The 12300-nt window shown below is 34.0% G+C and overlaps 1 protein-coding gene across 21 annotated transcripts in view; it reads left to right on the top strand.

Moving 5' to 3' along the window:
- LOC127837303 (SCO-spondin-like) overlaps window positions 1-12300 on the top strand; it is a 192545-nt gene that overhangs the window by 108915 nt on the left and 71330 nt on the right. The gene's annotated exons all lie outside the window — the stretch shown is intronic.

Below are 12300 nucleotides of genomic sequence, written 5' to 3'. Positions count from 1 at the left end.
CGGTACTACTTACGTGTACCCCAGGTACTCTTAAGTATACTTACATGTACCCCGGGTACGGTAAATATACTAAATCGTACCCGGTCGATATTAGACTGTACTCGAGTTGTATTCCCGCCTAAAATCCTATGTCGTAAAACGCGCTACCGATTATCTTAAACAAACTTCTATTTTAAAAAAAACTGCCTCAACATGCTTTGTGAGTATGAGTTTCGATAATATAGAGGTCATTTTACAGAAAATTGACATAAATGTGAATATATTTAATTAAAAACAAGATGTGTTTGTGAAACACAATGTCCCCCTATATGACGTTTGACCTTGAAGGATGACCTTGACCTTGTGAAGGATGACCTTGACCTTTCACCACTCAAAATGTGCAGCTCCATGAGATACACATGCATGCCAAATATCAAGTTGCTATCTTCGTGAAACACAATGTCCCCCTATATGACGTTTGACCTTGAAGGTTGACCTTGACCTTGTAAAGGATGACCTTGACCTTTCACCACTCAAAATGTGCAGCTCCATGAGATACACATGCATGCCAAATATCAAGTTGCTATCTTCAATATTGCAAAAGTATTCATAAAATGAGCGATTTGGGCCACATATATTTGACCTCTGACCTTGAAGGATGACCTTGACCTTTCACCACTCAAAATGTGCAGCTCCATGAGATACACATGCATGCCAAATATAAAATTGCTATCTTCAATATTGCAAAAGTATTTATAAAATAAGCGATTTGGGCCTCATATATTTGACCTCTGACCTTGAAGGATGACCTTGACCTTTCACCACTAAAAATGTGCAGCTCCATGAGATACACATGCATGCTAAATATCAAGTTGCTATCTTAAATAATGCAAAAGTATTCATAAAATGAGCGATTTTGGCCACATATATTTGACATCTGACCTTAAAGGATGACCTTGACCTTTCACCACTCAAAATGTGCAGCTTCATGAGATACACAAGCATATGAAGTTGCTATCTTCAATATAGCAAAAGTTATTGCAAAATGTTAAAGTTGGCGCAAACAGACAGACCAACAGACAGACCAACAGACAGGGCAAAAACAATATGTCCCCCACTACTATAGTGGGGGACATAAAAATAGCCGACAACGACCGATTAAGCTTTAAATTCCCGGGTACGTTTTAGTATATTTACCGTACCCTGGGTACATGTAAGTATACTTAAGAGTACCCGGGGTAAATGTAAGTAGTACCCGAGCCGACAATGACCAATCGAGCCTTAATATGCCCTGTATTTGACAGACATATAAGAGACAAATGGAAAGGATGAAAAAAACAACACAGCAGTAATTAGTTTTATCAGAGACATAGATAACAGAGATAACAGAGATAGGCAGCTCGCCAAATATCGGCAAACTCTCGCGCATCCAGTGGTTTTGGCGAGATAGGTTTAATTTTAGTCTGTGCAATAAAAGAATGCATGAACATAGTTTTTACAATTTAATGATATTTCATCAAAACTTCATCATTCATAAACACATATCAATACAACTGGCATAAAAAATAAGCAATTTATTACACGTATTAAGCAAGTTGTTGATATTACAAAATTAATAACATATCGGGAGAAAACAGCTAATATTCTGCAGTTATGCAGGCAACAAACATGTAAGCATAAGAGCCATTATCGTATGGGGCAGGGTATTAATGTTGCTGAAGAAAATTCATAATCACATAAGAATTTTTCATCATGGAGATTGGACTATAAATGCGACTGAGAGTGTTAACATGTTTTTACCAAAGTCATGTAAGGAAAAAGCCCCGCCCCTTGGTGGCCATGTTTTTCATGATATCATTGGGACACTCTATAGAGTGTTAAAAAGGTTTTTCGAATCCCGGACAATCGCTCCTACGGACAATCGCTCCTACGCTAAATTTGACAAGGCGGACAGTCGCTCCTACGATGTTTTGACAGGGCGGACAGTCGCTCCTACGATGTTTTGACAGGGCGGAAAGTCGCTCCTACGATGTTTTGACAGGGCGGACAGTCGCTCCTACATTATTTTGCCAACCCGGACAATCACTCCTACATTATTTTGTCAACCCGGACAATCGCTCCTACATTATTTTTGACTCCAAGGCAAAACATATTATTCGCTGATCAAAGGCTTACACCTATAATTAATCAACAATTATAATTGCCAACCTGTTAACAGAAAGCCAATTTAATTAACATGAGCCGATCAATTTGATTTTAATTAATTAATTTACTTACTGACAAACTATGTTACAGTTTGTCGATTCTGTAAATATAAGGTAGTTATAAGGGCACTTTGGACAATGGTTCCTACATTATTCCTATCAGGGACATTCTTTCCTATATTACATTTATTGGAATAAGTGCCATTTTGCGAATGGAATAAACATAAAAACCGCATTAAATCAATAATTGCTATAACAACAATGGTAGTATCAATCGATAATGACCACTTTGACACCTATGATGTGCCAACCGTGCATAAAGATTACAGAATGGCGTCACATTAAAGGGGCCTTTTCACAGATTTTGGCATGTTTTGAAGTTTGTCATTAAATGCTTTATATTGATAAATGTAAACATTAAATTTTAAAAGCTCCAGTAAAAAATCAAAAATAAAATTTAAAAAAGGAAAACAAAAGTAGCCCGCAGCAGGACTCGAAGTAAAAAACGCATTAGCCAACTGAGCTATCCTGCCAATGATACATAAGATGCGTATTTTATACCTTATATCATCGTAGTTTCACAAATTTAAACGACATCACTAGAACTTTCCAAATTATTCAATCGCTTCAATCAATTATACATTGAATACAAAATTCATGAAATGCAACATAATGGCGAATTCAAATGTACAGACATTTTCGATTTCAAATTTAAATATCTGGCTTATTTTGCATTTTTCGACACAAGTTGGCAATTTTAATTGTCGGTTAATCATAGGTGTTAGCCTTTGATCGGCGTACACTACATTTTGCCGTGGAGTCAAAATAATGTAGGAGCGACTGTCTGGGTTGACAAAATAATGTAGGAGCGATTGTCCGGGTTGGCAAAATAATGTAGGAGCGACTGTCTGCCCTGTCAAAACATCGTAGGAGCGACTGTCCGCCCTTGCAAAACATCGTAGGAGCGACTGTCCGCCCTGTCAAAACATCGTAGGAGCGACCGTCCGCCCTATCAAATTTAGCGTAGGAGCGATTGTCTGTAGGAGAGATTGTCCGGATGCCAGGTTTTTCTATAGCTATATATAGACATATAAGGAAAAATGCCCCACCCCCTGGTGCCCATGTTTTTGAACCAACCGGAACCATTTTTGAACTTGCCCAAGATATCATTTTGACAAATCTTCTGAACAAGTTTCATGATGACGGACAATAAACCGGAACAATTTTTTAACTTGTCCAAGATTTCATTTGGAAAAATGTTCTGACCAAATTTCATGAAGTTTGGACAATTAATGTGGCCTCAAGATTGTTTACAAGGCAAATGTTGACGCCACACAACACGCACTCCACGACTGCCAAAAGGCGATCAAAAAAGCTCACCATTAGCACATTGTGCTCAGGTGAGCTAAAGGGCAAAAAGATAATCACTAGAAATTTGTTCCCACAAAAAATGGTTCTGGGCAACTTCCTAACCATGAACATATTCAGTAGTGTGTCCTGCTTCATTAACACATACTTTCATCCTTAAATATGTTTTGCCATGCTTTGATCTGAATGTAAAAAGCGAATGTCCAGGTCTCTAGCGTGCGTATTGACAATAAATTGCTTTGGATCACTTCGTTCAGTATGTAACACTCAACCCTGATAGGCACAGTGATCTCAACTTGACAGTCTCCAACGTCAGCTGAGTCTGGTTCTGTTGTTGACGATGACTAACCACACTGAGTTGCTTTGTCTTCATACAATGCAGTGTTGGGAGAAGTATCATCCTCAGTTCTCAGTTATGGATTCATCCTCATTGAGCAGGAAACCATCCTCAAGCGCTGTTGGGGATGATTCATCATGTCGAGATGGCTTGTGCTTCTTCTGCACCCCATAACTCAGTCACTCCCTCCTGGGCATGGCCAAACTGAAAATACAAATGAGCATATCAGATGAACACCAAATAATATGAAATGTATTATATGCTATTCTAAATTTAGATAAAACAAGAGATGTGTTCATCAGAAACACAATGCCCCCTACTGTGCCGCAATTTGACCTTTGACCTTGAAGAATGACCTTGACCTTGAACTTCCACCACTCAAAATGTGCGGATTCATGAGATACACATGCATGACAAATATCAAGTTGCTATCTTCAATATTGCAAAAGTTATGGCCAACGTTAATTTTTTTTCGGACGGACGGACAGACTGACATACTGACAGTTCAACTGCTATATGCCACCCTACCGGGGGCATAAAATATAAAGGCCTCATGGAATTTATAAAGAAGGCACATAAGCATGCAATTTATAATGTTTCATATGTGAATTCTTTTTCTTTCTATCAGCATTTTAACCATTTTAACCCAACAACATTCAGGCTGTTTAGTTGACTTGTTACTGCATAATGTAATAATGGCAATTTCTCCATAAGATACAAAAGACTACTGCAGTTGACAGCCAGTTCCCTTTAAAATAGGATTTATGTGTGTTACATGAATATTGTAACTTAAAAACTCTTCCATTATACAAAATTCCTTTTCTTGTAATAGAATGAGCTTCATTTTTATAAATTCATTGTCATATTTAAGCAAATGAACACAGAAAGACAATAAACAACCAATCCACCATTTACACCACACAATAACTGGTAATAAGACAAAATGCTGTCTTATTTCCAGGTATTGTGTGGTATTTAATATTACCTGAGCTAAGACACCTTATTAAATTATCTTCCTATATTATAAATTGATCAACAAGTACCTGTTTTAAATTAAATTCTTAGATTTAATATTCCTTGATCAATGGATTAAAATTAAATTATTAATTAAATTCTTATCTTAATTATTAAATGACTCTTGTTTCAAAACTAAATTTATAAATTAAATCATATATTAAATGATCAATTTATTAAAACTTTCCTTAACTTATAAAACTGAAGCACTTTTTTAATTAAGCACATTCTTCGATGATTTTAACTACACAAAATAAACAAACCATTATTTATACTAATTTACACAAAGTAAGATTTTGAATGAGAATGAAGTCAAATTATAAATGTTTAAATTATTATAAAAAGTTGATTTAATTGGGGAGGGCTAATCTCTTATCTGGCACCATACTGTGTCTGCCATTATAACTTTGATATACATCAAATGATATACGTCACCATTCGGTGGACGGACGGACTGACCGACATGTACAAAAAATCTACCCCCTCTTCTTTGAAGGGGGCATAAATATGGGAAACCATAAAACTATTGAAATCAGAAATTTGCTTATATATAAATGCATAATAGATTGTTAAATGAGGCATGTATTGATACGTCTTGCTAATTATAGCATTTAAACTTAGAGCAGATAATATAAAGATTTTTTAGAGATTAAATTTTCCCCCCACAACTAAAATTTTGTACATAACATCTAACTGTATTTTTTTCTTTATCAATTGCGGATTTTAAAAATTCACTTAACTTTGTTAAAACAGAAAGAGCTTTCTCTTACATCACACATTCTCACAAGTCATATATTTGTACAAAATGCATAAACATATTTTTGGTGTTATTTTGATGCATGTGTATTGTGTATTTATTATTATGGTAGTTTGATGTTTAGCTGTATATGCTTATGTCGCAAATAAACTCGCTGTTCTGTTCTGTTAATTTTATAATATTGGGATTTATTGTGCTCGAATAAAAGTCAGGGGAAGTCTACACTGTGTATTAGCAACCTGCTGTGTTGATCACTATCTTATTAGCTCAATACACAGGCACCTGGCTACTGTACTGGAAAAATTGGATTTACTGCCAAAATAACTGATTTCATTTATTGCTAAATTGTTGTGTACCTTAAAAAAACTTCAATAAATAGTAAACGCTCTACCATTGTCTTATATTTATACCATTTGAAAAAGTTAATGACAATTATTGCAAGCATCCGTTTTATTTACCATTATTATTTTAAATACGCGTTCAATGGCAAATAATACAGGTAAAATCATTATTTGATGTGGATATCAGTACAATTAATAAATTTTAATAAATGTCTATATATTCTAAGCATAGCATACGCAATTGTATAATTCCGAACTAATATAATTTACTTAAATATGATCTAGCTAGAATCAACATCAACATGGATCAACATCACCGTTGTACTTTTTATTTAGTTTTCAGTAATCTGTCCTTGAAATAGAGGTAGCCTTATTAAAGACAGCGCTAAGTGTTAAAGTGGAGATTAAGAAATAAGATCTATTGCATCGCACTGGCGGTATAGCCTGTAGTCTTAAATAAGACACATTTAATACATGGATAAAATACAATTATGACACATATGAATCTTTCATTTCTTCAAAAAATAAGCACGTAGTCACATATAAATAAGACACATTTAAGACACATAAACAATATGAATAAGACACATTTGAATCTTTCATTTCTTAAAAAAAGCATGTGAATCTTTAGAATACAATATAAAATAACATGTATTACTGACACATTATTCTCAAACAACATGTTTAATTAAAAAAATGTATCCGTACAATACTCAATATCCTTTTACAATGAATTTAACAAGTTTTCTTTAATGACCGATTCATCAAAGAAACACAAATTCCCAACCATTAACAACATGTTCAATTAAAAAAAAAAATGTTTCCGTACAATACTCAATATCCTTAAAAAATATTGCTCAAAAATCTGTTTTACTATATAACGTCTGGCATTTTTACCTTTGGCATTTTTACCTATGGCATTTTTACCACTTTACCTCTGGCACTTTTACCGCTGGCATTTTTACCTCTGGCATTTTTACCGCACACCATATAAATGGGTATCAAAAAGTAAATTTCAGTAGTGTTAAAGATATCATAGCAAATTCAATAAGTATACTGTATTGATATGACAGAAATTAAAATTCAAGTATGAACTGTGTCCACTTTATCAAATTCTAGTATTTTAAATGGGTCCAGTTTATAAAACTTCTTGTATTGAAATTGGTCCACATTCTCAATGGTATCGTATACAAATGGGTATGCTTTAAAAAAAATCTTGTATCAAAATGGGTGTACTTTATCAGAGTTCCAGTATAAAAATGGGTCACATTTCGCAAGTCTCAGCGGTCTCAGTCCCCCCCCCCCCCCCCAAAGAAATACTTAAATTACTTCCCAAAATGTATAATATATTATAACATCATTATTTTTTTTGCAAGCATTCCCCACACATTTGGAAACGTCAATATGGTGAAATAATCAAAAATAATATTTTCATGATATTGTTGAAAACACAATAAGAATCTTTTATTGACATACCATATATAATATATATATCGCTCAAATCAGCCAATGGAATAAATGAAGTGTCTTTATTTGTGTCTAGCCGCAGGAAATTTTATTGGACAGTCTGTCTTACAAAGGTCAGGTAAGGTAAAAGCTGGCTTAGACAGCTTCCACGAGAAAGTACAATTGAAACATATACATGTAACTGTTAAGCATGTGCTAATTATAGCAAAAAACAAAACCTGCATATTTAATTGGCTCTGGAGATAATCTGTCTACTGGGGTCGGTGATGTCCCCCAATAGCTTATCTTATTAGTTAATTTATAAACTGCAGGTGTGATAGCTCTTATAATGAAGTGAAGCAAAATGTCTATGTCACAAAAGAATGTTACTCTCAGTTGCAACTGGGCAAACATGTGGTCAATAACTCGAAAAAAAATCAATGAAATTAATGATTTTAACTTATTTTTTAACATGATTAATGTTTTTTTTCATTGATATATTATTAATTGGTAATCTCAACCAAAGTGATCAAATTGATTACAAATGTATTAATTCATGCATTTAATAATATTTGGGCTTCTAGACCCTTTATCAACCACTGTTCATCTATAAAAAAAAATCCTATTCTTATTAAGGGTGTCATGATACGCTCCCCTTCATTACTATACGTATCGCGGTACAGTGTGTACGATACAATACGTAATGGGATACGTATTGTCAGATGGAAACAACATACAAACCATTTTAAACCATTTTTTCAATTTTATTTAAAGACCTCTACATACATTCATTTCTTTAATTTGTAAAAAAATGTTTTTTTTATTTTAAATTCATGATTACAAAATTTGTCATTTAAAATGTGATATGAGATGATATTGGGAGAATTTCCGTTAACATTGATCCAATACTGTGCCACATATTTTATTGATTGCGCCAATGAAATCTTTCTTGCCGCGTATTGTTACAACATCCAAACATTTAAAGTTTACTTGGCGCCGTTGGCGCATATGAAAATGCTGACCGTACCATACGCACTCGAAGGCGTATCATGCACCGTACTGAGAGGAGACTATTACGATATACCGTCCCACAGAGTACCGTGACACCCTTAATTCTTATTCCTATAACTTGCACAAAAAGAAGATGCATGGTACTTGCACGATTATTGCATTTGATGTTCATGGGCATTTGAAAAGTGCGGTCACTCATTCAACTTCTATCAGAAAGGAAAGAAAATGCCAGAGTCTCTCAACTGGTGCAGAAGTTGCATGAATTGCTTTTTTAAAATGTAACTTGTATACATGGGTTAACATGGTTCACTAAAATTCTCATGAAATCAATTATTTGACTGATTACTTAACTGTTCCCACACCTAATTAAGCTCCAACACTTATTTTTTGCATAAATGCAGATCATCAATGCAATAGACTGTATTTGGAACTCAACTAATCGTTAGGTACAATAAACTTTTTACCATTATGACCCCTACTGTCACAGGACTATTCTGGTACCGTACTTACTTAGTTTGAACAAGACTATTTTCAAGCAATATAAGTCCAATACCGATGAAACTCCACCATTTTCAGCAATATTTCTAGTCTATTTGTTGCCATACCAATCAGAATTATTGACTATTGGAACACAATGAATTGACATGCATAATCTCCATGTTGCCTTCTATCCATGTTTCAAGTTTCAATGAAAAAATATGTAGAACTTTAAAAATTATCGCAGGATCCACTATTTTTTCAAGCAATATTTATAATCTATTTGTTGCCATCGCAACCATAATTCTTGATGTAGGAAACAAAATGAAGTGACGTGCATAATCTCCATATTCCATCTATCCAATATTTTCAAGTTTCATTAAAAATATGAAGAACTTTTAAAGTTATCACAGGATCCAGAAAAGTGTGACTGATGACTGACTGACTGACTGACAGACAGAGCAAAACCATAAGTCCCCTCCATTTCACCTGTAGGGGGAATAACAACGCATTCCCGTGGATCTAGGTCAATTTTATTTGTACCTCATGTAAATTAGTGGAAAAAACCAGTTGTAGGCAAGTTCCAAATAAGAACTATTGTTCAGACTTAATCCCTTTAAATACCCCTCGGACCGAGAGCTATCAGAGATCTACACCACTTAGTAATAAATTAACTACATGAGAAGTTGGCAAGTGTCTGATGTTGTTAATGTGTCATTTGTCTTCATGATTGAAATTGAATCTGCTTTTTGGTCAAAAGTAATCATAATCATAAAATAAAATGAGTAATGACCTCTTGTAGAGGTAATCTATAAAATTATTATTTAAGTAATACAAAAGCTATAATTAATGATCAATCCATGATTAATGAAAAAAGTAATCAATTAATAATCATGATGAAAAGATTAACAATTATGATTACCCCATGTCTGCTACTGGCAACTTATTGAAAATATACCCCATTTCTCAGGTAAAAAGTTTATCAACTCATCAAATAATTATGAAATGGTATTTGTACTAAATACTTCACTAAAATGAAAGTTAGATTATAATTTGACATTTGCACAACAGTAGATAGCAGCTTGTGCTTCAGTGATGTGAGACACAAAGAAACTATATCAAGCATGTGCAATACCCTTAATGTTTTGAAGCATATTTAATTTGCATGAAATGTACAACTCTTTATCTTAAAATAATTAATGAGAAAATCAGAGTCCCTGACATACTTTTTTGTATCTTCATCACACCATAGAGTGAATTAAAAGAGCCAAAACAAAAAACAATTTCTGATAGAATATGGAAATAGTGTCACAAAGCATTTGGAGAGAATGTTCAAAAGAAATTGTAAATCAGGGCTCGAAATTAACAACTCGCACACTCGCAAATGCCAGTGAAAGATACTGATTAGGAGTTAAGTTTTAAGCCACTAGTATTTTTTTGCGAGTACATAAATAGTGGGAAAAAAACTAGTAATATAAATGCACTCGACGTCATGAACGCTAAACCGTAGCTGCTCGAAATTAACACTCGCACACTCGCAAAATGCGAGTAAAAAATACCGAATGCGAGTCAAGTTTAAGCCACTAGTATTTTTTGCAAGTAAATAGTGAAAAGAAATGAGTAGGTATAATGCTGCTCGACACATGATCACTAAATCTTAGGTCAATTATAGAACGCCCAAGAACCCTTATGCGTAAGCGCGCCTTGTATGTAGACTGGTATATACAGACACGCGGGTGGTATTGGTACAAAGGAAGTGAAAACAGTCGACTATTCACATGTTCATTGAAGCGAAAAAATAACTTGTCACTTTATTCCCACAGACGGAAATAACACAAATATACATAATACAAAAGATAAAGCAAGTTAACGGTTAGTTAGAAAAAACAGATTTAAACCCTTCTATGAAAAAGTGGAATTAGTGGAAAAATAACTTAAAATAAGAACTAAAAACTGTTATAGATGAAGATGGTCAATCAACCTAATGTGATACAAGGAACTGATATTTGTATGGTTGCAGAAATAAAAGTGTATACATGTTAAGTACTTTTATTTGTTTAAATAGAATAACTAAAAACCAAGGGTTTTTTATGTTTCCATCAAAATTGCAAGAATGTTTTGATTTTGCGAGTTGGTATTAAAGCTGCTCGCAATTTTTGCAAGTAGAAACAAAAGTTAAATTCGAGCCCTGCGTAGGTCAATTTATAGAACGTCTGAATACCTGTATGCGGAAGCGCACACCTTGTATGTAGACTGGTATACTTATAGTACAGATACGAGGATAGTATTGGAACAAAGAACGTGAAACAGTTGACTATTCACATTGTTCATTGAACTTGAACAGACATGGCGTCGAAGCCCAAACATAATTAGTTCTTTTTGCATACAGACGGAAAAAAAATACGAAAGATGAAGTAAAGTTAACCGTTGATTTGTATTTTGGTGACGTCGCACTCAACACACGATACATAGTGATTTTTTTAATATTTGAAAAGTTTTAAACCCATTAAAAATATCCCAAACTGACACTTAAACTTTGTTTTCTGAGTGAACACGACACACTTATATTCGAAAACAATGCCCTTATGGTCCAAGGAAATGATATATTTGTATGATTGCAGAAATAAAATGTGTATGTTAAGAAACTTTTGATTTTGTTTTAATAGAACTAAATTAATGTCCGAACTTTTTTATGTTTCCTGCAAAATTGCGAGACTGTTTTGATGTTGCGAGTTGGTATTAAAGCAGCTCGCAATGTTTTGCAAGTAGAAAAACAAGTTAATTTCGAGCCCTGTAAATACATTTTAAAATGTTTATTTATGGATTATGATGAACAATTAATGATCAATATAAAAAGTGCTTATGAATGCTGGGAACAAATTAAAATGAATGTTGCCTGATTTAAATCCCATTGTGGTTTTCCGAGACTGTTTATCATCTTTGATGTGGGTGTGAGCATTAGAAGCCCTTAAATCAATTGAAAGTCTGTCACATTGAATCTTAAATTATGATACTGATATTGGATTGTGTAAAAAGGTCCCTTTTTGGGCTGGACTAAATGACTGCCAACGTATGACATTTGAACAACAAGTTTTACTGTAAAGTGTCAAATGAGCAGTACAACAATTGGCCCAGTGACACCCCATTTGCACAAATATTTGTTTGGTACTTTTCAATCATTTTTACCCTAGCATTATAACTCCTTAGTAAACTCCTAACAACAAGTATCGTGAAAGCGATGGATGCTCCCGATGATGCGCTTTGTCAATCTATTGTGTAATAACCACCTAAAAAAATATATTATTAGCCTCGGTGCCTTGACCCCGAATGACATCAAGCGTCATCAAAAGGTAGAGGTCTATATAT

The sequence above is a fragment of the Dreissena polymorpha genome, chromosome 7 (assembly GCF_020536995.1).
Source record: "Dreissena polymorpha isolate Duluth1 chromosome 7, UMN_Dpol_1.0, whole genome shotgun sequence".
NCBI classification, from domain to species: Eukaryota; Metazoa; Mollusca; class Bivalvia; order Myida; family Dreissenidae; genus Dreissena; species Dreissena polymorpha.
Note: the sequence above shows the minus strand (reverse complement) of the source record. Positions and strands in the feature narration are given on the sequence as shown.